The sequence below is a fragment of the Peromyscus eremicus genome, chromosome 2 (assembly GCF_949786415.1).
Source record: "Peromyscus eremicus chromosome 2, PerEre_H2_v1, whole genome shotgun sequence".
Classification (NCBI taxonomy): Eukaryota; Metazoa; Chordata; class Mammalia; order Rodentia; family Cricetidae; genus Peromyscus; species Peromyscus eremicus.
This window is the reverse complement of record NC_081417.1, coordinates 152,397,426-152,425,132: the sequence shown is the minus strand read 5'-3', so window position 1 is coordinate 152,425,132 and position 27,707 is coordinate 152,397,426. Positions and strand designations below refer to the sequence as shown.

The following is a 27,707-nucleotide window of genomic DNA, read 5'->3' as shown; positions in this document are numbered from 1 at the left end:
GCTCTCTAGCTCCTACTGTTTGCTTTTTTTTGAGACATCCTGTAGCCCAGACTGTCTTTGAACTCAGTTATCCTTCTGCCTCAGCTTTCCAAGTGTTAGGATTGTAAAGTGTGAGCCACCACGCCTGGCTTAGTTCCCTTTGCTTGATTCCTGTAGTTCCATACCCTGACTGTTATATACATTGTTTTGCAGGTACACGACGTATTTGGAGCTTATTTCCCATCTCCCCTACCACTCCCATTCTCACTCGCCTGTTCTCTAGAGTTCTGCTCCTATTTCACTTCTGCATACACACAACTGATTCCCTTCTCTAATTTACTACATTACTTTAACCTCACTCTGCTCTACACTCACCAAAGGAAAAAAAATCCAAGAAAAAGACCGGCGTTGGGTGAGGCCACTGTTCACATCTACTTCAAATGTATCAGCCAGCCCCAGCACATCACTGACAGTGAGCCTAGGGTGGCCTCAGAACAACTGAATCAGAGGAGGTTATGGAAGGTCATTTACATTTCTATTTTTCCCAAGCAGAGTAAATCTGTCTGATTCAAGAAAACAATTCAGCTCCTGTCCAAATCTTCTAAAAGCACAATTAGTAAATCTGTGTAGCAGCATTCCCACTGCCTCCGTAAGTTTTAAGGAGCTTTCACTGTCAATCCTTGCATGGTTCACAGAAACATTAGTCCCATGCCCTAAGGGCTCACTTGCTAGCTCCGCCCGGACACACCGGATGGCAGAAGCCTTTCCTTGGTAACTGTGAGCCGCACCAATTCACACAGTGCTTCCTTCTCACTTCTGTGATCAAGAACTCACAGGCCCTGAGGACACAGAGGCAGTCCATGCTCTGAATGTTGTTTTGTTTTGTTTTCATTTGGCCTAAAGCATCTCCCACGTAAATGCATTAACTCAAGGAATGTGGTTTCCATGAAGCTGTTTCAAAAGATAAGTTCTCATCCTCACCAGTGTCAGACCTCTTCCTTTTCCCCAGTGATGGTCTTTGGGAAACTCACAATCTGAAGTCAACTCAATAGACCTAGAATGCAAAGACAGGCTGTTTAACTGGGCTTCTTTGCCTTCTGTGGGTCATCCCAATGAGCCTGAGTTTCCTAGATATTTCCCCTCCATCTTAGTTAGGGTTTCCATCGCTGTGAAGAGACACCAGGACCATGGCAACTTTTAAGGAAAACATTTAATTGAGGTGGCAGCTTACAGTTTCAGAGGTTTAGTCTATTATCATCATGGAGGGGAGCATGGCAGCATACAGGCAGACATGGTGCTGGAGAAGGTGCTGAGAATTCTACATCATGATCCAAAGCAACAGGAAGTGAACTAAGACACTGAGCGTGGCTTGAGCATATATGGGACCTCATCTCAAGTCCACCCCACTGTGACACGCTTCCTCCAACAAGGCCATACCTACTCCAACAAAGCCATATCTCCTAATAGTGCCACTCCCCATGAGCTTATGGGGACCAATAACATTCAAACTACCACACCCTCAGAGCACCTGTATGCTGACCTTGCATCACTTTATAACAGAAATAACAGAAACCGACTCACACTACAGCAAATCCCCTCTGTAAGTCACTGAGTGAGCCAAGTTGGTCTGCTGGCCAAAACTAATATGTGTTTATGTCCCTTAAGTTCTGAAGTGTTGTTTTGTTTTTAAAGAGGGCAGCAGAAAGAGTAGGGTTTTTGTTTGTTTGTTTGTTTGTTTTTTGAGAATGTCAATTTTTATTTGCCAACTGGCCACACTAGTTGAACCACTGAATTCCAGCTTCAGTGGGAGACTGTCTCCAATAAGATTTTAAGGTAGGTGAGATGGTTCAGTGGGTAGACACTTTAACGCCAAGCCTGATGACCTCAGTCCAATCCCCGGAACCCATACGGTAGAAGGAAAGAGCCAGTTCCCACACGTTTCTACCCTATCTCCCCCACATGCACCAAAGAACATGTACACAAACAGACAGACAGACAGACAGACAGATATAACTGAAACTCAGTTGATTCAGTTAAAATGCAGTTGAACAAAATCCATCTTGCTCTTCATAACTTTAAAAAAAATTGACCATAATCACAGAGATGCAGTTGGAAATTAGGAAGTTCCCACCTCAGAGGTGCCAGTGTGAGCTAATGACAGTGCTGCTCCTGACAATACAAACACTGCTGGATGAGGAATCTATACACAGTCATAATATGGTTCACCCAAAGAGAACACTAAGCCTTAAGATTATACTCCCATTATCAACCTTATCTTTGTACCAAGTCAAATGAAAAGTTACAGAAAGTAGAAAAATTATAAAGGATAGTATTTTGCCATATTTCATGAAGTCAACAAATATCAATGCAACATGTACAGGGACCAAAGTACCGTATGTTGTAGAATATTATTTTAAGGTATGTTACTTTTGCTTATGTTGCATTTGTTTAACTCTGTGAAGCTGTGTTACTGTGCCTGTCTAAAACACCTGATGATCTAAAAAGAGCTGAATGGCCAATAGTGAGGCAGGAGAGAGAAATAGGTGGGGCAGGCAGGCAGAGAGAATAAATAGAAGGAGAAATCTGGGAGAGGAGAGATCGAAGAAGAGAAGTAACGAGAGAAGGAGGAGGACGTCAGGGGCCAGCCACTCAACTACACAGCAAGCCACAGAGTAAGAAATAATGAAAAGTATATAGAAATAGAGAAAGGTAAAAGCCCAAAGGCAAAAGGTAGCTGGAATAATTTAAAATTAAGGAAAGCTGGCTAGCAACAAGCCAAGCTAAGGCTGGACATTTATAATTAAGACTAAGCCTCTGTGTGTGATTTATTTGGGAGCTGGTGGCAGGCCCCTGAAAGAGAAAAAATAAACAACAACACTATACTCAGGGCCGGGGAGATGGTCAAAGCACTTGCCATACAAACCTGACAACTTGAGTTCCATCCTTGGGTGCCATGGTGGAAGGAGAGAGCCAACTCTCAAAAGTTGCCCTCTCATATCCACTGTGGCATGCACATATTGGGACATACACATAAATTAAAATTGTTTTAATTATTTAAAATACTGTTTGGATCTCACAAAAGGTACAAAAAGAGAATGGTTCCACTAAAAGCTAATAACACATACCATACGTGAGCAATAGCAGAGCAGTGTATGTTAAACTATGTGTGGTATCAAGCTTGAACAGCTCAAGAGAGGCAAGGACTTTACCCACTGTGGTAAGATGCTAGAGAGATGTGCCGAATTCCACTTGGCTAACAGGTAGGATTTCAGAGCATCAAAAGGAAAGTGGGGATGGAAGGGTTTCACATTACTAGTTCTTAAACTGATAATTTGCCAGTTAGAAAACACACTAGAAAAAAGGGTAAAATCCATTTGGCACTCAAACAGATGTTTTGACCACACTCTCGATATTAAAATATCTTATCTATAGTAACAGAAGCTCATAATCGGGAGACTCCTTCACTCCTGGCAGTCAATGATTTAACAACAACAACAACAAAAGTCTAGAAATAGAATGTTTTGGCATAACTACCGCTGTACTGTTGCTATTAGCAAACTGAGTTCCTCTGATACAGACACCACTGAGTGGCTTCTATAAAGCATCCCACATTTAATAACAGATGTCAGCAGCAGTAAGGGTTTTTTCAATGGTTAACATGTCTGTTACCCAATTAGGATTCCCTTTAATAAAACAGGAAAATAAAGTATGTCCTCAAATTACCTATCTGTATTACCCATCAGCATTCTTTTTGCTTGGAGACACAGTCTTTTGACATAGTCCAGGCCTCCAACTCACAGACATCCACCTACCTCTGCCTCCCGAGTGCTGGGATTAAAGGCATGCACCACTACTGCCAGGCTGCAGCAGACACCTTTACCTGAGTAGCCACCTCACTAGCCCTGAATTTCTATATCTAAGGAAAGATGGTACGAACATACAAAGTATAGGATAACTCTGTCTATAATCATTTGGTATACAGGGGCTGGAGAGATGGCTCAGCAGTTAAGAGCACTGGCTGTTCTTCTGTAGGACCTGAGTTCAATTCCCAACAACGACATGGCAGCTCACAACTGTATGTAACTCCAGTCCAGGGGATCTGATACCTTCACACCAATGCACATAAAAATAAATAAATTATTAAAAATATATAAAAAAAATAAAAGAATTTAAAAAATAATAATTTGGTATAAAACTATAACTTTAAACAGAAGGCTCTGTCTGTGAAGTACAGTAAATATCAAAAGGAAAGTTACAAACAGTGCCCCTTTTTTTTCCAGACTTGGTCTCTATTCAGTCCAGGCTAATCCTCCTGCCTCAGCTTCCTGATTGCCTGTGCTACCATGTCCAGCTCTCTCACTACATTATTTAGGTCAATTATTAATAAGATTTAACTACCTACACTGTATTTTACTTTTATCTAATAAACTCCAACTGATTATATCAATGAAACTTTATTACAGTCAAATCACAGAGTTTTATAACCTTATTCCACAGAGCTTGGTGTTTTACTAATAGGTTCTCATATGATAATTAGTTTAATGCCACTGAAGGAAAAGTCCAAACCTTATTCCAAAGTTATACAGGCCAGAAAACTCATGATGCAGAGGAACATGTGACATGATAAGCCCACTGCTTCATGGTGTCAGTTGAAGAGGAGCAGAACAGCTCACTCATGCACAGCAGGCCTGTGTCCATACAAGGACCAGCTTTATTAACTTAATTCACTGTGTTCTGTACACCAGTTCTGCAGAGTGAAATGGTCTTTCCTAACAATTCCTAGAGCTGCATTTGCAAATGCCATCTGAGTGATTTCTGCTACTGCATAGGCAGAAGGAAAAGAAGGCAGAAAAGTCTAAGTACTTCATTTGGCAACATCCATCCATTTAAGTATGTAAACGGGAGGGGGCTTGACTGAGCAAGGTCATTTCCAGGCATCTTTCCACTGCAAACAGTCATATACACACAGCACATGTGCAGAGGCAGCTTCGAGCACATCCCTTGTAATAATAAAAACCTGAAAAACTGAGGTGTCTATAATGGGAGAAGCAATGCTATAACTGGGTCCCACAGCTTTGGTTGCCCTAGCCTAGAACTCACTACAGTAGTTCAGCTGGCCTCAACTACCCCTTTTGTTACCCACATAATTTAAACAGACATTAGGTGGAGATGAGTGGGCTCCACAGACATCTAAAGCACTCTTCCACAAGGAATTTCAGCTTCCAAACATTTATCATCAATGAACCTTTAACCTTTGCTAATCTCCAATGGATATCAGGAAGCCTGAGTGCTTTTAAAACCTCACCTCTCTAGCATACTAATAGGTACTTATAATATCAATATTTTGCTCTCTTATACTGTTGAGGATCAAACCCATAGCAAGCACTCTATCATCTGATTATACTCCCAGGCAATTTTAACACCTTTTTGTTGTTGTTTTATCACCTTGTTTTATGTGAGTGTTTTGCCTGCACATACGTTTGTGTATCACACGTGTACCTGGTGCCTGTGGAAGTCAGAAGAGGACATCAGATCCCCTGGAACTAAAGTTACAGATGGTTGTCAGCCATCATGTGGGTGTTGGGAACCAAACCCAGGACCTCTGCAAGGGCAACCAGTGCTCTTAACTGCTGAGCCACCTCAACAGCCCCGTGTTTGTTTTTTAAGGCAAGAACTTGATATGTAGTGAGGCTGGCCACAAATTTACATCGACCTGCCTGTCTCTGCCTCACTAGTGCTGGGATTACTGGCACATACTACCATGCCTGGCTGTCAATACTCTAATGAATGACCATAAAGTTCTTTACTGAGGAAGTTAATGTTAATGATTAGTTGTAAAATATAACCTTGAAATGCTCAATCCTAAGGATTCCTGTGTGACTGTGATAACTGTGAAATATATAATTGGCCTTTCTTCTGCTTCCTGGCACACAACTCCTAAAAACCAGAGAATCTCCAAAGTAGAATCTTTCTGTACCAGTAAGTTGACTTACAGCTTGCAGCCCCAGGAGCTTCAGGATTGGAGCTGCTCATAGGAAAGATTAAGGCATAATTAGAAGGCGAACACATTGGCCCACCTTCCAACTGCTAACTTGATTACCAACGGCCAAAGATTTAATCAATCAAACTCAAAAAGTCACTAGGCATGGTAGTACAAGCCTGTAACCCCAACTCGCAGGAGGCTGAGGCAGTAGAATCAGGAAGTCATGCTCAGTAGAATCAGGAAGTCATGCTCATCTATAATTGAGGTCAGCCTGGGCTACACAATATTCTGCCTTAAAAAAAAAAAACAAAACCAGAAGTAAAACGAAATCTGAGTTTGGGGAGAGTCCTGACTACTGAATATGTAGAGGCATCTAGAGGGTGGTGCCCAGGAGGATAGAGAGACTTTGTGCACGTCCCACATGACTCACTGTAGGCAACACTTACTATAGCCTTTAGTGTTTGAGTTTGAGTGTGTGTGCTTGTGGGTGGCTTGTGCATACACATGGAGGCCAGAGGAGATTGCTCCTCTAGCACTCTCCACCTTATTCCTTTGAGACAGGGTTTCTCGCTGACCCTGGAGCTAGTGTTTTCCGACTGGTGGCCAGCAAACTCCAGCAATCCTATCAGGGCCCTGATCAGTGCTGTGAGATGTGATCCTTCCTGTGTGGGATCACAGCTAGTTTGTTCTGTGGGACTACATGCACATCTTCTACTAATCCAGCACTCCATCACTATCTTTATGATAAAGTAGTATATGTAGTGTTTGTAGAGGCTCTGTGAGTCCAAAGCAGTCAGGAGAAACCAGCCTTACAGTTGGCATTGGAATGGGAGTGGGGTCACTGTGGCAGTCCTGAACCCTCAACCTTGGTATCTGAAACGACCACTACCTCCAGGTAGTGTCAGAATAAAATGAATGACTGAATTAGAGGATACCTAATTGGTGTATTCTGCTGCTTGGTTATGGGAGGTGGGGAGATGGACTCCTGTAATCTCAGCAGCATGGAAGCTGTGACAAGAGGATCTTGAGTTCTAGGACCGCCTAAGGATACACAGCAAGTATAAAGCCAGCCTAGGTTATATGGAGAAACACTGACTCCAAACAAACAAAAGAGAATGATCAGACAGTATCTACCAGGTTACGCCCCGAGGGGTGGGGGTGGGGGGGTTGTTTACCACTGAGATTAGTGGCCTTTCTTACAGATTCCACTTCAGCCACTGAGCCCCTGTTCCTCAGACATCGTCAGATCTCTTTGAACCTCTGGTCTCTGTTCTTGTTGGCCATCTCCTCTTCTGAAATAGCCCTCTCCACTTGGAGTGTGGTAGGACCCTCAGCTAGTGAGGTTCTCCTTCTGACCTCCTACCTTTCTTCCACAGGAGCTAAATCATTGTCTTAGAGCTGTGTGAACACTTGAGTGAGGTGGCCTACAAGACCAAAGCCAATTCATACAACCATGCAGAGAACTTCTACTTTTCACTACCTCACAAGTTAGATTCTACCCACTAATCCTAATTAAAACCCACACTTCATTTCTCATTGCTATGGTTTCCATGGAAGGGGAGACAAAGACAATAAATAGCAGGAAGATAATAAGATGTAACACACATAGCCAGAATTTTGCTCGAAGGTAGCAAGTAAACCTCAAGATACAGGGTCTAGCCAGCTGGTGGTCACCCCTTTAATCCCAGCACTTGGGAGACAGAGCGAGGTGAATCTCTGTGGTTTGAGGCCAGCCTGATCTACAGAGCGAGTTCCAGTACAGCCAGAGGTACATAGTGAGATCATTTCAAAAAAACAAAACAAGCTAAGTGATGGTGGTGCACATCTTTAATCCCAGCACTCAGGAGGTGGAGGCAGAGGCAGGCAGATCTGTGAGTTCAAGGCCAGCCCGGTCTACAGAGTGAGTTCTAGGACAGCCAAGGCTGTTACACAGAGAAACCCTGTCATGAAAAAACAAAACTAAAACAAACAAAAAGATACAGTGTCCAGCCGTGGGTCATACTGTAATCACCAGGACCAAGGCTGCAAGTTCAAGGCTAGTTTCGTCTACATAATGCATTTTAGCCCAGGTGGGGCTACAGAGGGAGATTACCTCAAAAACAAAAAGAAACCATGTCCAGATACATGGAAAGTGCCATTACAGATTGTCCTCAACTTTCTGTGTCACCTCCTAATGTACTCCCACAGGTGGGAGAGCAGAGATGGCTACAGTCAACAACACTGCAATTCAGGTTTAAGGGTCAGCAGTTAAAGGCCAGAGGAAGAAGAAATGCTCACTTCCCTCTTGCTGGCCAGTTTCTATGTCAACTACACATCGAGCGTCATTTGACAACCAAGCCCAACAGTCAACTGAGCTCTAGCAACAGGACCCACATGGTGGAAAAAGAGAAATAATTCCCACAGGTTGTACCATGTCACCCTCATACTCAAAAAATGTAACAGTCAGGCGTGGTAATGCACACCTTTAATCCCAGCACTCAGGAGGCAGAGAATCTCTGTGAGTTTGAGGCCAGCCTAATCTCCAAATTAAGTTCCAGGACAGCTAGGGCTGTTATACAGAGAAACCCTGTCTCTAAAAAATAAAATAAAAAAGTAACAAATTTTAGAAATAAATATTTGGAAGAGGGGCAAATATGAGAAGTAAAATGATACATACATATGAAAATGTCAAAATGAAATCCAGGATTTTATACTGACTAAAAACTTAAAAAAGAAAAAAAAAAAAAGCACCTACCTAGGCAAAGGGCTCTGGATTCCATCCCAGTAGCAGAAGACAGACAGGCAGACAGCCATGATAAATTCTTTAAACGAACCCACAAGTAAGAATATGCCCTACTATAATAAACACTCCTAATTTCACTGTTTCACATTTACTACTACTCTGGATCAGTTTACAAACGCTAAAGTAATGCTGACACGTCCCACCACCCAGCATTCCATACGAGAGAAGGACGATACCTAGACTGTCCAGACTCCTGCCTCGGCCTCCCGAGTGCTAGAATCACAGGTATATGACACCATATTTAGTCTGTTACTTCATTAAAGCTACAAATCATAAATCAAGACTTGAAATGGGATGGGCTTTAGTTCAGTGGTTAAGCACTTCCCTATCATGTTCAAGGCCCCAGGTTCAATCCTAAGTACTACAAGAGAATCAAAAACAGAAAACACTTCCAACAGGAGCGATGCTAGATAAACAGAGTGCATCAATGTGGGTTGTACTGGCAAATAAGTAAGTAGAAGCACCCCAAGTTCTTATTGTATCTTTTGTTTTTGTTTTTGCTTGTTTCCAATGCTGGGGGATCAATCTTGGACATGGTATGCTATGTGAGCTCTCTATCACTGAGTGACACAGCCCACAACAGCCAATCCTCCTGTATCTTTTGTTTTTGTTTTTGTTTGTTTCCAATGCTGGGGGACCAATCTTGGACATGGTATGCTATGTGAGCTCTCTATCATTGAGTGACACAGCCCACAACAGCCAACCCTCCTGTTTCAGTCACTGAGTGCTCAGATCACATTCCCATGAAGCATTGTTCCTAAATGACTCCACTATGTACTTCATACTGAAAAAGTTAATACAAAGACAAAATTAAATACATTGAACTGACACATGGAAAAGATAGAAAACCAAGAGCCGGGCGATGGTGGCACACGCCTTTAATCCCAGCACTCAGGAGGCAGAGGCAGGAGGATCGCTGTGAGTTGGAGGCCAGCCTATTCTACCGAGGGAGTTCTAGGACAGGCTCCAAAGTTACACAGAGAAACCCTGCCTCGGAAAAAACAAAAACAAAAAACAAACAAACAAAAAAAGCTCTTTAGATTAGCCCAGTGGTGGTAGGGTATGCCTTTAATCCCGGTCATGGGGAGCCAGGGTCTGAGGCAGGCGGATCTCTCTGAGTTCAAGGTCAGCCTGGTCTACAGAGTGAATTCCAGAACAGCCAGGGATACACAAGGAAATCTTGTCTCGAAACACCAAAAAAGAAAAAAGAAAAAGTTTCCTAGATTTATTTTATGTGAATTAACATGTTGCCTACATGTATGTCTGTACACTGCTTGCATGCAGTGCCCTCAGTGGCCAGAAGGAGATCAGGTCCCATAGAACTGAAGTTACAGACAATTGTCAGCCACCTTTTGGGTGCTAGGAATTGAACCCAACTTTTCTGGAAGAGCAACAGCCAAGTGTTCTAATTGCTGAGCCATTTCTTCAGTCCCCGCTCCCCTGCCCTGTTTCAGCTTTTTCTTGTAATGAGCTATTCCACTCACTACTGTGTCAAAGAGTACACTTTGGTGGCACTAAGACCTTTTGCTAATTGTGCACGTTACCCATCTCAAACAGTCCACACTCACCAACTGTGCATTCCCCATCCTCCCCTGCCCCAGCTTTGGATGCTATTGACAGCTCTAACATTTTTAAAGGCCATGCCAGGTGACTTAACCAGCCTACTTCTAGAAATGTCTGAATTAAACCTTCCCACAATTAAGGCTCAGGAGACAGCTCAGTGGGAAAGTATTGAATTCACATCACCCCACACACAAAAATCAGGGCAGAGCAGCATGTACCTGAAGTCCCAGTACTGGCCTGGTTGCCAGACAGTTTAGCCAATTTGTGATTTCCAGGTTCCATCACACAGACAGACACACAGACAGACAGAGACACACACACACACACACACACACACACACACACACACACACACACACGAGAGAGAGAGAGAGAGAGAGAGAGAGAGAGAGAGAGAGAGCGAGCGCGCGAGAGCGCTTTTTTAAATTTTTAAAAGAAACTTGCCGGGCGGTGGTGGCGCATGCCTTTAATCCCAGCACTCGGGAGGCAGAGCCAGGAGGATCTCTGTGAGTTCGAGGCCAGCCTGGGCTACCAAGTGAGTCCCAGGAAAGGTGCAAAGCTACACAGAGAAACCCTGTCTCGAAAAACAAAAACAAAAACAAAAACAAAAAAAAAATAAACTTTATAATGAAGAGCAAAAGATCTAAAACAGCCTGCCTAGAGAAGAAAGGAGCATTTGGAAGAGCATGGCTAACTAGTCTAAGGAATGTTACCAGCTAAAATTAAAACTCGGTTGCCTTTGTAGAAACTGAACTGCCTCACAACTGCGGATGACTATGTCGAAATGTGAAATAGTTACTGCCAGGGGCTGAGAGCACAGCTCAAGTGGAAAGTGGCAGAGTGGTGGCTGTGACCAGAGCATGCAGAAGTCCCCAGCTTCAAGTCAGAAGGGAGGGGGAGAGGAAAAGAAGGAAGATTATCCAAGCTAAACTACAATCCAGAACAATAAAAGTTTACATAATACCTCCATGTTTATCAGATTCACATATGCACATAAAAACACACCATCTCAAAGTACTGTGCAATACTTCCACCTTCTGAAAAAAAACAGAATAAAAACAAAGTGAATTTTTTTTATAAATAAAGGTAAAAATTTTAATTCAAGAAGAACATCCAGAATTCACATCAAATTTGCCTTCTAAAAGATGCATCAGTAAGCAAATGCAAAAATCAAGCAACAGGAATGACACTAAGTCATAATTTCCAAGACTTGTAATGTCACAGGAACTATTTCAGAAATAACATGTATTATGCACTCAATTCTAGGTAATTTTAAAATGACTTATATACATAGGTCATATCCTACTTCCATGCAACAAACTGTTACAATACAGAATAACAAGTGGCTGGGTATGCGGCTCAGCTGGGAGAGTGCTTGTCTAGCATGCACATACAGCCTACAACTGGATCCTCAGCACCAAATAAATCAAGCTTGGTAATAGAGGCCTGTAATCCTAGTGCTAGGGAGGCAGAGACAAGAGGAAATCCCAGATCATCTTCTGCTATACACAGTGAGTTCAAGGCCAGTGAAAATACACAGCGCTAGGCATGGTGCACATATCTGTAATCCAAGCCTAGGGAGTAGGAGGCAGGAAGGTGACAACTTCCAGGCTAGCTTGGAACCAACTAAACCTGTCTCAAAAAAACAAACAAACGCCCCCCACCCCACCCCCACCCCCGCAGCAGATTGCAGATCATTCCCTGCTTGTCCAGAAGACCTGAACTGGATTCCCAGAACCACATGGCAGCTCAAAACCCTCTGCAACTCCAGTTTCCCAGGATCCATTGCCCTCTTCTGGCCTTTGTGGGCACCAGGAATGTACATAGTGCACAAACATACATTTAGGCAAAAGACCTATACATACTGAAAAATAAAAACACAAAACAGGGCTAAGGATTTGCCTTGTGTTTGCAAGGCCGGACCCCAGCACTCTCCATCATCATCATTACCATCATCACCACCCCTGTAGCAGCACCTAAAACACAATGCCCATGTGCTGATTTGTCCAAAAAATAAATAAAAAGTGTCACTCTAGCCGGGCAGTGGTGGTCCTTGCCTTTAATCCCAGCACTTGGGAGGCAGACGCAGGCGGATCTCAGTGAGTTCAAGGCCAGCCTGATCTACAAAGTGAGTTCCAGGACAGTCAGAACTGTTACACAGAGAAACCTTGTCTCAAAAAAAAAAAAAAAAAAAAAGTGTCACTCTGAAGTTTCCTCATTCAGAACTTGAGGGACATTCACTGAGGGGAATGTTTCCTGCTTCGTCTGTGACTCACTGGGAAAGGCTCTCTCAAGATCGCTGGATCTTTGACAATTCAGAAAGCCTAAGTGGGGGCAGGCTGTGTAGGACGCATGACAGCGAATGAACAAAAGGGGAAAGAACTCAGGACCAAAAAAAAAATTAAGTTTTCCTAAGCTATGTGTAGTGTAGCAGTGCACACCTAGAATCCCAGCCCTAGGGAAGGCAGGACGAGAATGGTGAGGACCTGGGCTAGCACAGGATACATACTAAGACAAGAAATAAACAAATCCCAGAGATGGAGAAATGCCTCAGTGGTTAAGGGCACCAGCTGCTCTTCCAGAGGACAATGGTTGGATTCCTAGCACCTAAATGGTGATTCACAGCCATCCACCACTCCAGTTTTGGGGAATCCCATGTCCTCTTCTAAACTCTGAGGGCACCAAACAAGCACATGTGAACACACATTCAGGAAAAAATTCATACCCATAAAATAAAATAAATCTAAATTTTTTTTAAAGAAATAAATGATTAACAGAATAGGCAAAGCTGGAGAACACCCTCCTCCCCCAGCTCTGAGAACCTTCCTTCTCTCTCCAGGTTGGACAAGTGCACTCACTGTACTATAATAAGCAACTAGTTTTCATGTCTGGCTTTCCAACCAGGCTCTAGGCAACTTTTAGATAAAAAGCTGAACTTAGAATCATCAAACCTCTTTCCTTAAGGACTCAACACAGAGAGGGGGCCTTTTAATAGATGTTTTATTAAAGAGATAATCTTCTACTTCCCTTGTATTGTACCTTTTGTTGTCATTGTTGTTTTTAAGCCAGGGCCTCATTATTGAAGCCCTGACTATCCTGGAACTCGGTAAGTAGACCAGGCTGGCCTAGAACACACAGAGATCTGCCTATCTATGCCTCCTGAGTGCTGGGATCAATGACCTGCACTGTCATGACCAACTATTTTTTTTTAATATCTTTTTTTTTTTTAAAAGATTTATTTATTTATTATGTATACAGTGTTATGTCTGCAGGCCAGAAGAGGGCACCAGATCTCATTACGGATGGTTGTGAGCCACCATGTGGTTGCTGGGAATTGAACTCAGGACCTCTGGAAGAGCAGTCAGTGCTCTTAACCTCTGAGCCATCTCTCCAGCCCCCAACTATTTTACATATTTCAAAGTAAACATTTTTCAGAGTGCTTTCACAAACTTATCTCTTTATCTACATAAAGATCTTGTAAAGTGGGAATACCATTATTGAACCACAGGGCTTTGGGTTTTCTAAAGAATTGTTAATTCACTAAAACTAAAACACCCCAAAAACACATAATCACATACTCTTCATCCCTAGACTAGCCTCCCTGGAGGCTTCAGCATGTTATAAACCCAAGGTCTGGCTAACTCGTTCTTTGCCTGCTTTTTACAGGCACATCACACAGCTACATAAAATGATATTCAATAAAGCCCTTCCAGAAATCGACATTAAGAAACATCCTGGGGCTAGAGAGATGGCTCAGTGGTTAAAAGTGCTTACTGCTCTTGCAGATCCAAGCTCAACTCCTAGCATCCACACCAGACGGCTCACAACCGCCTGTAACTCCAGCTCCAGAGAATCCGATGCCTCTGGCCTCTGCTAACACATGGATTCTCTCTCTCTAGACTTGTCCCTCTCCCTGTCCCTCTTTCTTTCTCTCTCATGTGCAGATACGCACACACATTTTTTTTTTAATAATAAAAATAAATCTTAAAAATCCGAGGCTCAGTGGTTAAGAGGACTGGCTGCTCCTCTAAAGGACCTGGGTTCAATTCCCAGTACCCACATGGCAGCTCACAACTGTCTATAACTCCAGTTCCAGGAGATCCATGGCACCAGGCATGCACATGGTGCACATAATGTGCATGCAGACAAAATACCTGTACACATAAAATGAAATAGATAAACCTTAAAAAGAAAAAAAAAGCATCCTTAGCTGCTTTTCCTGATCTTTCTCATTTTGTAACTGAGACAGGTAAGGAAATAAAGGTGAAACGCTGCAAGTGAATGATGTCACAGAATTCCATTAATACCTGATGATTATGAAGCACAGCGATATAACAGATGATGCCAAGGAGCATAATGTCAAAGCACCACTGATTTTATGACTGTTAGCAAACCAACAATGGTCCTCCAGTCTCCAACTCTTGCTTCAAGTCTACATCTTTAGCAAAGACACTCAGGAAATCTACACATTTCTATAGAAAACACTAATTTAAAAAAGGGAAAAAATGGCCAAAGAAGTAGCTAATATTAAATGAAGTAATTGTCATTTTAACTTAATAGCTGTCATTAAAAGCTGGCTGAAGTGCAAAAAACACTCATGGCTCAACGTAGATTGAACGCTATATTAAATTGGGCTTATCTAAAGCAAACAGCTATAGGATATAAACTGATCAGCATGCAACAGAAAAGACACCCAACCGCACTAGACAATTGAATAAACTCAGAATTTGACAGAGAGCATCCCTGACCAGCTTAAGAGCTACTGACTGAATTCTAAATGATGATGTTTCTTCGGCAATTTCCCTTGTCCCTTTAAATCCATGATGTCATCATTCTTAAGCACAAGCATAGCCCGATTTGTTACAAAAGACGTTTGGTGTGTCCAAGCAAAAGAGATGGTCCCAACAATTCACAATACCATAATTAAAACTGAAGCCATTCTTCCTCAATGAAAAGGCCACCAGGCATCAAACTGTCTTCTCCACCAGAAAAACTAAACCAAAGTCACTCAATTACGAGCATTTCAACAACAACAAAAAGTTGTTCCAAGAAAACAACAACAACAACAAAATAACAAAATAGCACAGTGTTGCATCCAGCAAGTGAAAATGTGTCTGGTTCTGCATCTAGAGCCATTGGAACGCTACCACATGAAAGTCCAAATATTTTGGTCATTGAGAAACAAAACGAAGCGTTTATTTTCCTATTAAAACTCAGAAGATTCAATAGACAAAGCAATCGGTTGTTCCAAAGGTTCCGAACCAACTCCATCATCTGAAGTTTCTCTGCTGAGACTATCAGGATCTCACTCAATTGTTTTTTTTTTTGTTTGTTTGTTTTTTGTTTTTTGTTTTTTATTTACAAACTCGTTCCCACCCTCCACAGTTCTCTGAACAGACAATTCTCACCGGGCCAAGCCTTCCTCAGTAACAACGTGGACTGCTGTCTCCAGCAAGGAGAGCTGCAGTTCCCACTCCTAAGAGAACACTCAAACGGCTAGGGGTCAGGAAAGGAACTGCTTGTGTTTCAATTCGTCAGCCAATTCCAAAAAAATCATCTTTGCAGCTGCAGCTTCCGAGACGCCGGCCCCTCGCCGCAGCCCCAATTCGGGAGGACAGCCGTCTCCCGCTCTTCTCCGAGGACTTAAGGGTTTCAGGGGGCGGGGTGAGGCTCGATGACACCCCGAAAGCCATTCTTGCCCTGGCCACGCATCCTCTCCTGGCCCGGGTTAGGACCAGAACCACCCTGCTGAGGAGAGGGCACAGGTCTGTATCCATCCCGAGGGTCAGCTGCAAAGGGGACGCCTGTCTCCACCTCGGCCAGGGGAACCGAAGATGACGACAGCAAGACCCCAGGCCCGCCAAGACCCACCCCCGCGCAGTACACCGGGCCCGCGCCGGACTCGGGGTGCCCCGGGGTCCCCGGACATAAAGCGCAGGAGGCGTCGGTGCCCGGCTGCGGCCCCGCACCGGGAGAGGCCTCACCTGGCCCAGCCCGCTCCGCGCTCTCGGCTTCGCGTCTCCGGCGACGATGGCGAAGGAGCCAGAGCCAGGGCCAGAGCACGGCCGCTCTGCCTCAGACCGGTGCTTGCCGTGCTCGGGGAATCTTCACAGCTGGCGGGACCCGGGGCCGCCCGGAGCCGCCATCTTCCTCCACTCAAACGCCGCGGCGGCCACCGCCGCCGTCCCTGATGCCGCCGCCGCCGCCGCCGCCGCCGCCGCCGCCACCGCCGCCGCCGCTGCTGCTCAAGCTGGGAGAAGACAGCGCGCACCGCGCATGCGCCGGGGCGGGGCGCAGAGGAAGCGCGCGCGCACACACGTCAGCGCGGCCTGCCTGCGCGCGGTGGCCGCTGGGCGGCGCCATATTGAGAAGGGCCGAAGGGAGCGGAGCTTTCCAGGACTCGGTCTGAAATCGGCGCGGCCCGGGTACCTGAGCTATTTTCTTGTTGGTTTGAGACTAAAGACTTAGATTAAGTCATTTGTGCCCCAGGGTGCCCATTGATCACAGAGAAGGTCAGAGACGAATGGAAGTGCTTTTAGATCTCGCCAGAGAGAGTCATCTCACCGCGTTGGAAGCCTTTGGAAACTGTAGCAACAGCTATGTTGCTCCCCCCCCCCCCTTTTTTTTTCTTTAATAAATAAGGAAACCCAGGCTCAAAGCTACCCACGTAGAGCGGGGCCCGGGAGGAAAGAGGCCTCTGTGTTTCTCTGTGCTTCTCACTGTCACCATCACCGAGGTATGCGGTCCTGCAAAGTCTCACTTCAAGAAAGCTCTGAGCCAGGCAGTGGTGGCCCATGCCTTTAATCCCGGCTTGGTCTACATAGTTTGTTCCGGAACAGCCAGAGCTACATACTAGAGATCCTGTCTCAAAAGAAAAAGTAGCCGGGCGGTGATGGCGCACGCCTTTAATCCCAGCACTCGGGAGGCAGAGCCAGGCGGATCTCTGTGAGTTCGAGGCCAGCCTGGGCTACCAAGTGAGTCCCAGGAAAGGCGCAAAACTACACAGAGAAACCCTGTCTCGAAAAAAAAAAAAGAAAAAGAAAAAGTAAATAAAATAAAAAGAACTACTTTATTCTAAAAAATAAAAATAGCCGGGCGATGGTGGCTCATGCCTTTAATCCCAGAAGCAGAGGCAGGCAGATCTGAATTCAAGAACAGCCTGGTCTACAGAGCAAATTCCAGGACAGGAAAGGCTTCATAGAGAAACTCTATCTCGACGAGAGAGAGAGACAGAAAGACAGAGAGAGAGCGAGCAGATAAACAAAAAGAAAAAATCTACGTGTAGGTGAGAATCTTCTAGAATCTATTCGTTACAGGTTTGGTTTAAGTAAATGCCAGATGCAGAAAACTCAAGGGCTTCACCTCTGGCGCAACTGCAGCATCCTGAAACACCAAGCAAATTGCCCTGGGATAAAGTAGACCTCCTAGGCTAGCTCTTGGGACATAAGACGGGAGCAGAAGCCAAGTACCACAAGGTTTGGTGACACTCCTTTAAGTCCCAGCTATGCAGAAGGCTTAAGGGCAAGAATTACCTTTTATTTTTTAAATATTTTATTATTTATTTTATGTGTATGAGTGCTTTATCTGCATGTACAACTTTATGCCAGAAGAGGGCATCAGATCCCACTATAGATAGTTGTGTGCCACCATGTGGTTGTTGGGAGTTGAACTCAGGACCTCTGGAAGATCAAGCAGTGCTCCTAATCACTGAGCCATCTCTCCAGCCCCGGGCAAGAATTGCTTGATCCCAGGAGTTCGAAACTAGTTTCAGGAGCCTCAGTCTACAAAACATTTATGTATTGTATAGTATTACAAACCCTCCTGGCATACAGTGTGTCAGAAACTGGTTTAAGAAATTCCACTAGCCTGGCATGGTAGTTCGCTGCTAATCCCAGCACTCAGGGGGCAGAGGTAGGTAGATTTCTGTGTTTAAGACCAGTATGATCTTCATAATGAGACCCTGTCTCCAAAAAAGATGTGAGTCTTGGCCTGCAAAATGGCTCAACAGGTAAGGGTGCTTGTCCCAAGCTTGGACACCAGGACCCACATGATAGAGGGAGAAAATCAACTCCAGCTCCCACAGGTTACCCTCGAACAATGACTCTTGTGAGCCTGCACATACACAAATAAATACTATGTCTGCCTGAGCATATTATATGCGCCACATGTGTGGGTGTCCTTGGAGGCCAGAAGAAGGTGTCAGATCCCCTGGAAATGGAATTACAAGCAGTTGTGACCCCACCACCACCACCTGTAGTCTAAGTTTTAAACATGTTCTAAATCTCAAGATGGGCTGGAGATGGCTCAGGAGTTAGGAACACTTGCCACTCTTCTAGAAGACCCTAATCCAGTTGCCAACACCCTCGGGCAGCTCAGAATTGTCTATAATTCCAGCTCCAGAGAATCTGATTAAGTATTTGGCCTCTAGGGCACCCACACACATGGCATGTGCATGTACACACACATAACAAACTATAAATGAAAACAAAAATCTAAAAAAGATTAAGAGTAACTCCAAGCCTAAGAGCCAGGGAAATGACTCCCTTGATGAAGGCACTAGCAACCTGAGTTTTGTTGGGTAATATTTTAAGGTCTGTTATTTTTGTTTATGTTGCATTTGTTTAACTCTGTGAAGCTGTGTTACTATGCCTGTCCAGAAAACCTATGCCTGTCCAAAACACCTGATAGTCTAATAAAGAACTGAATGGTCAATAGCAAGGCTAGAGAAAGGATAGGTGGGGCTAGCAGGCAGGGAAAATATATAGAAGAAAAAATCTGGAGGAGGAGGAGGAGGAAGAGGAGGAGGGGGAGGAGGAGGAGGAGGAGGAGGAGGAGGAGGAAGAAGAAGAAGAAGAAGAAGAAGAAGAAGAAGAAGAAGAAGAAGAAGAAGAAGGAGAAGAAAGTGCCAGAGAAGGAGGAGGATTACAGGGACCAACCACCCCGCTACACAGCAAGCCACAGAGTAAGTGTGAGATTTACTGAAGTAAGAAAACAGGAAAAGCCCAGAGGCCAAAAGTAGATGGACTAATTTTAAGATAAGGAAAGCTGGCAAGAAACAAGCCAAGCTAAGAACGAGCAATTGTAGTTAAGTATAAGCCTCGGTGTGTAATTTATTTGGGAACTGGGTGGTGGGCCCCCAAAGAGCCCAAAGAGCAAAAACAAACAAAACTACATTTTGGCATACCAACGTGGTGCTCAAATTTCCATAGTACCTGAGAAAGCTTAAAAAAAATAGGGGTTGGGGATTTAGCTTAGTGGTAGAGCGCTTGCCTAGAAAGCACAAGGCCCTGGGTTCAGTCCTCAGCTCTGGGGGTGGGGTGGGGGGGGGGAACAAAATAACAACAAAAATATGGCTCTTTTAAGAGTTTCTGCCAGAGAGTTTCTGTCAGTGAGCCCTTGAGCAGCTGGTATGTGAAGTAGGGGGGAAAAAAAAACTAAGTAAAAATGTCTGCCAAAGCACAAGCATCGACATTTTAGAGCTCTAGGAAGGTTGACTGTAGTTCTTAGTCAAGCACCTCCAACCAGGTCACAAGCTTTAGGCTTCACTTTCACTAGCCCAGAAGTGGTCAGAGCCAGCCAAGAGCTGCTTGAGGAGGATCCAGGTGTAGGTTAGCAGTTTAAATGTTTGCTTACATGGTCAAAAAAGGGCTGAAAGATATGCAGTAAAAGAAGTCCAGATGGGGGGCTGGAGACAGGGCTTAGCAGTTAAGAGCACTGGCTGCTCTTCTAGTGGGCCAGGGTTCAATTCCCAGCACCCACATGGCAGCTCACAACTGTCTGTAACTCCAGTTCCAAGGGATCTGGCACTTACACACAGGCAAAACACCAATGCACATAAAAATAAATGAATTCTTGAAGAAAAAAAAAAAAGAAATCCAGATGGAAAAAGACCTGTAAACAGATTCCAGTGTGTTTTACAATGTGGGTAGGTTTAAGAAAGAAAGAATATGGGCTGGAGAGATGGCTCAGAGGTTAAGAGCACTGACTGCTCTTCCAGAGGTCCTGAGTTCAATTCCCAGCAACCACATGGTGGCTCACAACCATCTATAATGAGATCTGGTGCCCTCTTCTGGCCTGCAGGCATACATGCTGTATACATAATAAATAAATAAATCTTTAAAAAAAAAAAAGAAAGAAAGAATATGAATATAGACGGTCATAAAAAGAAATAGTTTAAAAATACAAAGTCTTTAAAGAGAGAAGTAAAGTAATATAAAAGAATAAGCCATGTAGAGATGGAAATACACAGGGAGTCTGGATTCTGTATGTTATTGTGTTGATTTTGAATTTTTTTTTTTGAATGCTGATAAGCAAACAACAGGTGCTAAGAGACATGGGATTGTGAGCTGAACTGCTAAATTGAACCAATCTAGACACTTTAGAAATGCCTTAACTTGCCAGGCAGTGGTGGCGCACGCCTTTAATCCCAGCACTCTGGAGGCAGAGCCAGGTGGATCTCTGTGAGTTCGAGGCCGGCCTGGGCTACCAAGTGAGTTCCAGGAAAGGCGTAAAGCTACACAGAGAAACCAAAAAAAAAAAAAAAAAAGAAATGCCTTAACGTTAAAAAAGAATTCAAAAAATGTATTTGTCAAATGGAAATAAAAAATGCTTTAGAGTTTTGTTCCTACAGATGAGAGGTTGTGGATTCCTTCAGGAATATGGATCAGGTGTGATCAAGGGAGACCTCCTGAATCTTGACAGATGATATCTATCAACAAAGGTTACTGCTTGTCTTCCCAGGACTTGGTCATTATCTCAAAATTTTCTTAGGGACCCTTAAAGATGCTTTGTCCACAAACAACAGGAAGTAGTCTAAAGAAAACTATGCCTACATTCCCAAAAGTTGGGGTGTGTGGGTGGTTTTGGTTATTTGGTGGGTTATGGATGATTGTCATTTATGGGAGCTTTTTATTAATTATTACTTGTATTGGCAAGGGAGGAAATTATACAAATGATATTACATTCAGAGATCTCTTTGGAAAAAAAGAAGAAAGGGGGCAATAGGAATGATAAGATAGAAGGGTAGATTATTGTATCTACTTTAAATAATAGGGTAGATTACTGAATCTGCTACAAACTAAGGGACAACTATTAATCTCAAATATTTTGTATTGTAAAGACTTTTATATATTGACACAAATTTAAGGTAATTTTTGTTGCAACACACTGTATTATGTTTCTGTTCTTATTTGGGAAATTTTTGTATATTGATAAGTAAGGTTATTTTTGTTACAACATATTGTATATATGTTTTTGTTCTTTTTTAAGGTACTATACCTATGCAGTTCATTTAAAATATAAGGTAAAGTTCTAGTTTTTGAAAGCTATTATTATAAGCTATATAGGATAATCAGGAAACGTACGTTAGTGGTTAGTCATTTATAACAATCAAATTTGTAGGTATGTTAGTTATGCTTTCCAGATCATATAGAGATATATTTTAGATAGATAAATGGTCTTCAAACCTTTCAAAGACCTACAGAATATGGCATTTAAAATGTTTTGCTACCTTAGGGCTTTTCATGACAATGAGACACATCTGCTCCTAGCAGAACCAATTTACTTCAGAGATGATGGGCATTGAAGAAACTCCTTATGCAGTTTGCTTTCAATGTGGCAAGACTAGCCATTTAGAGAAGAAGCTGCTCTTGCCTGGACTGATTGACAGTATGTAGTATAAACTGGACATGCAGGACCCACAGGAAAATGACCGCTGAACTTTGCCAAAACAAGGCAGGATGGTCCTTCCAGGTTCCTGCTGCATAGAAGAAACTGCCAGACATTCTGCAGGACACAGAAGAAAGCAACTGACAAATTTTGCCAATATAGGCAGAACAGTCTTTCAAATTTCCTGCTTCATTGAAAAGTCTGCCAGATACTATGGACCTACAGGCTGAAGATGGATGCACCAATGTTGCAGAGGAGCTTTGGGTGACTGTCCAGGCCATCAGATGTCTCTCTCATTTCTAGAGTTTTTGGTCATTGTTTGCAATGCACTTTTTGTTTACTTAAATAATATATCTTCTGGGGCCTTTGATGGAGTTGAAGACTAGGCAGGTATAGTTGCATTTTTATTTTGTTGAAACAGGCTCTATGCAACGCTGGCTTTTCTGGAACTTGCTATATAAATTAGGCTGGCCTCAAACTCACAAATATCTGCCTTCCTTTGTCTCCATAGTGCTGGAATCAAAGGCATGCACCCTCTCAAACTAACTTTTCTTTTCTTTTTTCCTTCCTTTCTTTTTATTTTACTTACTTATTTATTTTTGGTCCTTTGTTTTTTGGTTTTTTTGGTTTTTTTTGAGACAAGGTTTCCCTGTATAACGTTGGCTGTCCTGGAACTCACTTTGCAGACCAAGCTGGCCTTGAACTCACAGAGATCCACTTGCCTCTGCCTCTGGAGTGCTGAGATTACCACCACTGCTCAATCTTTTTTTTTTTTTCTTAAAGAGAAAAAAAAGAAAAGAAAACTACATACATTTATGTTTTTCTGTTTTTGAACGTGTACAGGTGTGTGCAAGCACACTGCTGTCTGTTCACATGCCCACCACGTGTTTAACTGCGTACTTACCCTCAGCTTGTGTCAGTGGCTGTTCCGCCACAGGCTTTGTGCTTGCAGTCCCACACCAGGTTTGAGGGACATTTCCTAACATACAAGCCAAGCGTGAACCGTGGCTAAGCACATTTCACAAGAAACAGGAGCACATGCCTTAGGGTCTCTGCCAATACACGAATCTTGCCACCCACGATCTCAACTTTTGGGGCTTCCCCTTGGAAAATGAAACTGTCCCCCCCCCCCCCCCCCCGCAGTCTCAACTGTGGAGTTTCTGTCCCATGCCCTCATCTTGCAGAGAAGCAAACAGACCAAGCGAAGAAAGGACTTGCCCAAGGTCTCAAGGGGCTGCTATGATTAGTTAGGGCTGGCCTCTTGATTGCCCACTTAGTGGAACAAAAATTGTTATCTTTGAAACATTCTCAAATGATTCCCAAGATTTAGATTTTTCTGGTCCTCTTGAAAACCATGGCTAAAGATTGTCCTGCTTTTAAGACTGTCTACCACAGAGGAATTGTAAGAAACGGTTTCCCTCTGCTGGCAGCACTCTGTAACTACAAGGCCAAAAATCGCCTCAAGGCCTTTTTAGTTCCATTCACTTTGCTGTTTTCAAGACGCAGGAGAATAAAGCAATGAATGAGAGTCTGTTTAAGAAGTATTAGGGAGCCGGGCGGTGGTGGCACACACCTTTAATCCCAGCACTCGGGAGGCAGAGGCAGGCGGATCTCTGTGAGTTCGAGGCCAGCCTGGGCTACCAAGTGAGTTCCAGGAAAGGCGCAAAGCTACACAGAGAAACCCTGTCTCGAAAAACAAAACAAAACAGAAGTATTAGGGAAATTTATTAAGGTAAATTGATGAAATACACTCACGAATACAGAACAGAGTAGACAGCTGAAGTCATCCTCTGATCTGACCGGGAGCAAATACACCTTACAGGCAGGAGCAGGGAGAAGGGGCATATGATCCTTCTCCCTCTCCTTTTAAGAGGTCACATACAACAGCAGAAAGCACCACCTCCTTTGGGCCCTATAGCCCAAGGTCATGGATGGAGCAAATACCACTACAGGAGAATTCACTTAAAAAAAAAAAAAAAAGAATCCAGATGTTCAAGAGATGGCTCACCTGGTAATGCACTTGCTGTGTAAGTGTGAAGACTGGAGTTCAGATCCCCAGCACCATATAAATGACAGTAATAAATTACATGTCTATAATCCCTGAGCAGGCATGAATTGGAGACAGAGCATCCTCAACTAGCTGAATCCTCCAGCTCAGGGTTCAAGTGAGACACCCGGACTCAATATATAATGTGGGGAGTGATCAAGGAAGACACCTGTCATGCAATCTCTGGCCTCCACACACATGTACACATGTGAAAAGGCACACACACACATACACACACACACACACACACACACACACACACACACACACACACACGCACACACGCACACACGCACACATGCACGCACACCAGATTCACAGAAAACTATCACAAATAAATACAGTCTCTGGAGATGGGCAAGACGACATCCTTTATTCTTGAAGATGATGAGATAGCCGAGTTTGAAGTTCTTGTGGGACATCTGTTTGTCAATGACAGGAAGCTGGACTCCACGAACTGGAATCAGGGCTGGGCATGGTGGTACACACATTTAATCTCAGCACTCAGGAGGCAGAGGCAAGTGGATCTCAGTTCCAGGAGAGTCAGGGATACATAGTGAGCCCCTGGGGATGGGGGCAGGGGGTGCGGGGGTGGGGAGGAGACAGGCCTGGAATCCGAACATCACAGAAGTCTTCAGTATCCAGGTGGAGGAGTAGAGCAGGAGGTTCCAGGAAAGAGCATGGAGTGAGGACAGACCTGAAGACAGCAATCCAGGAAGCTATGAAATCAGGGAATTAGTAAACAGGTCACTTGACTAGGAGCTAAAAACTAGTAACATTTTGCCAACTTGGTTGCAATTATAATCACTAAGAATAAAAACTATACAAACTGTAAAATGTCACAACCGGAAGCTGTTACTCTATTAATATCAGCAGCACCCTAAAAATATGAGGGGGAAAACACATTCCGAGTCAGTTGACTTGGTGATGGCGGTCAAATGCTGCCCTGTGGAACATGTTTTTAATAAAGCAAACTACAAGGAGCATGTCCCTGAAATGAAAACACATGGTGTTTGCTCCTTGCCTTCTGTGTTTGGGGAAAGGATTAGAGACATGAGAGTTGTAAATCTTCCTCAGACTGGCAAGGCACCCCTCCTGCCCCTAGTCATAACCTTCAGATTTTTTTGTTTGTTCTTTTGAGACAGGTTTTTCTCTGTGTAGTTTTGGTGCCTGTCCTGGATCTTGCTCTGTAGACCAGGCTGGCCTCGAACTCATAGAGATCCGCCTGGCTCTGCCCCCTAAGTGCTGGGATTAATGGCATATGCTACCACTGCCCAGCAACCTTTAGAATTTTTACAGTGAGCCAGATGCTGGTTGGGACTCTTCAGTATAATAAGGTGTGGTATTAAACCTAGGCTTCATTCCCAGCACTTGGGAGGCAGAGGCTGGTAGATCTCTGTGAGTTCAAGGCCAGCCTGGTCTACAGATTGAATTTTAGGGCAGCCAGAGCTACAAAGAGAAACCATGTCTCAAAAAAACCAAACCAACCAAACAACCAACCTAGGTGTCATGTGTATTAGGTAAGTGCTCTAGAACTGAGTTATGTCCTCAGCCCTTGGCATAGTAACTTGATATAGCTTTGAAGTAGTTATGGTTGCTTCTATTTTTTTATACTTAGGGAAACTGAGGCACGGAAACTTTATATAAGTTTCATAACCTATAATTCCAGGTGGTAGTAGGAGCTCAATTAAAAAAATTTATTTCATGTGCATTAATGTTTTGCCTGCATGTATGTCTGTGTGAGGGTGTCAGATCCCCTGGAACTGGACTTACATACAGTTGTGAGTTGCCATGTGGGAGCTGGGAGTTGGACCTGGGTCTTTGGAAGAGTAGCCAGTCCTCCTAATCACTAAGCCATTGCTCCAGCTCTGGTAGGAATCTACTTATTTTTTTAAATATTTTTATTTTATAATTAATTTAATTTTACATATCAGCCACAGATTCCCCTGTCCTCCCTCCTCCCACCCCCCACCCTTCCCCCCAAGTCCACCCCCCATTCCCACCTCCTCCAATGCAAGATCTCCCCTGGGGAGTCAGCCCAGCCTGGTAGATTCAGTTGAGGCAGGTCCAGTCCCCTCCTACCTGCACCAAGGCTGAGCAAAGTGTCCCAGCATAGGCCCTAGGTTCCAAAAAGCCAGCTCATGAACCAAGGACAGGTCCTGGTGCCACTGCCTGGGGGGCTCCCAAACAGTTCAAGCTAATCAATTGTCTCACTTATCCAGAGGGCCTGGTTCAGTTCCATGGGGGGCTCCTCAGCTATTGGTTCACAGTTCATGTGTTTCCACTAGTTTGGCTATTTGTCCCTGTGCTTTTTCCAATCATGGTCTCAATATCTCTTGCTCAATATCTCTCTCTCGCTGATTGGACTCCTGGAGCTCCACCTGGGGCTTGGCCGTGGATCTCTGCATCTGCTTCCATCAGTCACTGGATGAGAGTTCTATCATGACAGTTAGGTGTTCGGCCATCTGATCACCAGAGTAGGTCAGCTCAGGCACTCTCTCAACTATTGCCAGTAGTCTATAGTGGAGGTATCTTTGTGAATTTCTGGGGACCTCTCTACCCAAGAAATGCTCAATGATACCACTAGGACACATGCTCAACTATGTTCATAGTAGCATTATTTGTAATAGCCAGAACCTGGAAACAACCTAGATGCCCTTCAACTGAAGAATGGATAAATAAAATGTGGTACATATACACAATGGAGAGAAAAACAATGACATCATGAGGTTTGCAGGCAAATGGATGGAACTAGAAAATATCATCCTGAGTGAGGTAACCCAGACTCAGAAAGACAAACATGGTATGTACTCACTCATAAGTGGATACTAGATGTAAAGCAAAGGATAACCCTGCAACTCACAACTCCAGGGAGGCTACCTAGTAAAGAGGACCCTAAGAAAGACACAGGGATCACCCAAAGACAGAGAAATAGATGAGATCTACATGAGCAAACTGGGGGTGGGGTGGGGGGTAATGGAGGGCAAGGGTCGGGGGAAAGAGAGCTTAGGGGAGCGGGAGATCCCAGCTGGATCAGGAACAGAGTGGGAGAACAAGGAAAGAGATACCATGATGAATGAAGACCCCATGGGAATAGGAAGAAGCAGAGTGCTAGAGAGGAATCCACTCATATACTGAAGAAAAATAATACAGGAACACTATTCAGGAACAAACAGTTTTTTGTTTTGTTTTGTTTGTTTGTTTTTTGGATTTGGTTTTCAAAACAGGTTTTTTCTGTATAACTGTCCTGGCTGTCCTAGAACTGGATTTGTAGACCAAGCTGGCATTAAATTCACAGAGATCCGCCTGCCTTTGCCTCCCAAGTATTGGGATTAAAGACGTGTGCCACCACCACCCGGCATAAGCAGTCTTTCGTGTGGGATGATATAGATAGAACTCAGAGCATTTGTGCATGTATATGCTAAGCGAGTGCTCCACCAGCTCTGGGGCTGGAGAGACGGCTCCATATTGAAGAGCACTTGCTGCTCTTGTAGAGGACCTGGGTTCATTTCTTGACACCCACATAGCAGCTCACAAGGATCCATTAACTCCAGTTCCAGGGGATCTGGCCTCCACCTGATCCGTATGTATCAGGTATGCCCAGCAAAACATCCATATAAAGTTTTTTTTATTATCTAAAAAAAGCCCAATAATGTTTAACATATAGTTTAATGTATTTATCTTTT

The 27,707-nt window shown here is 43.8% G+C and overlaps 1 protein-coding gene across 1 annotated transcript in view; it reads right to left on the bottom strand.

Annotated features, from left to right (window-relative positions):
- The window catches only part of Fbxo42 (F-box protein 42), a 67,178-nt gene extending 50,667 nt beyond the window's left edge, over nucleotides 1–16,511 (bottom strand). Inside the window, exon 1 of the mRNA XM_059255322.1 lies at nucleotides 16,292–16,511. The gene's annotated coding sequence lies outside the window, so the exon portion shown is untranslated. The remainder of the gene's footprint in view (nucleotides 1–16,291) is intronic.
- Nucleotides 16,512–27,707: the final 11,196 nt, after the last annotated feature.